Below are 420 nucleotides of genomic sequence, written 5' to 3' on the forward strand. Positions count from 1 at the left end.
GCACATACAGATCCAACTACATTGTCCTATACACATACAGCACAGCAATGAAGTAATAAAATGAACTAGGATCACACTAATCCAGCACGTTATTAATCTCACGTGCCCCACTCAATATGGCCGCCGCTTGAGTGGGGCAACTCAGAATAATAACGTGCTGGATTACAAATGTATTTACATAGTACAGTAAAAGAGCAAAGCCCTAAGGGTGATTTAAACATAAGTATTAGCTTAATATTTGAAGTAGCAGCACCTGTCTATTCCATTTTATGTAAGGACCTGATTGCAACATAATATCAGTAGATTTCAATGGGCACATTTCTGGGAGCGACATGGGGGGGGGGTTAATGGAGAGCCACATAGTGCATATATATAAGTTTAAGATAAGACAGAAGCTTGGTGCCTCTTGGGCAAACTCAC

The sequence above is a fragment of the Nanorana parkeri genome, unplaced genomic scaffold (genome assembly GCF_000935625.1).
Source record: "Nanorana parkeri isolate BGI_ZX_2015 unplaced genomic scaffold, ASM93562v1 scaffold1324, whole genome shotgun sequence".
Taxonomy (NCBI): domain Eukaryota; kingdom Metazoa; phylum Chordata; class Amphibia; order Anura; family Dicroglossidae; genus Nanorana; species Nanorana parkeri.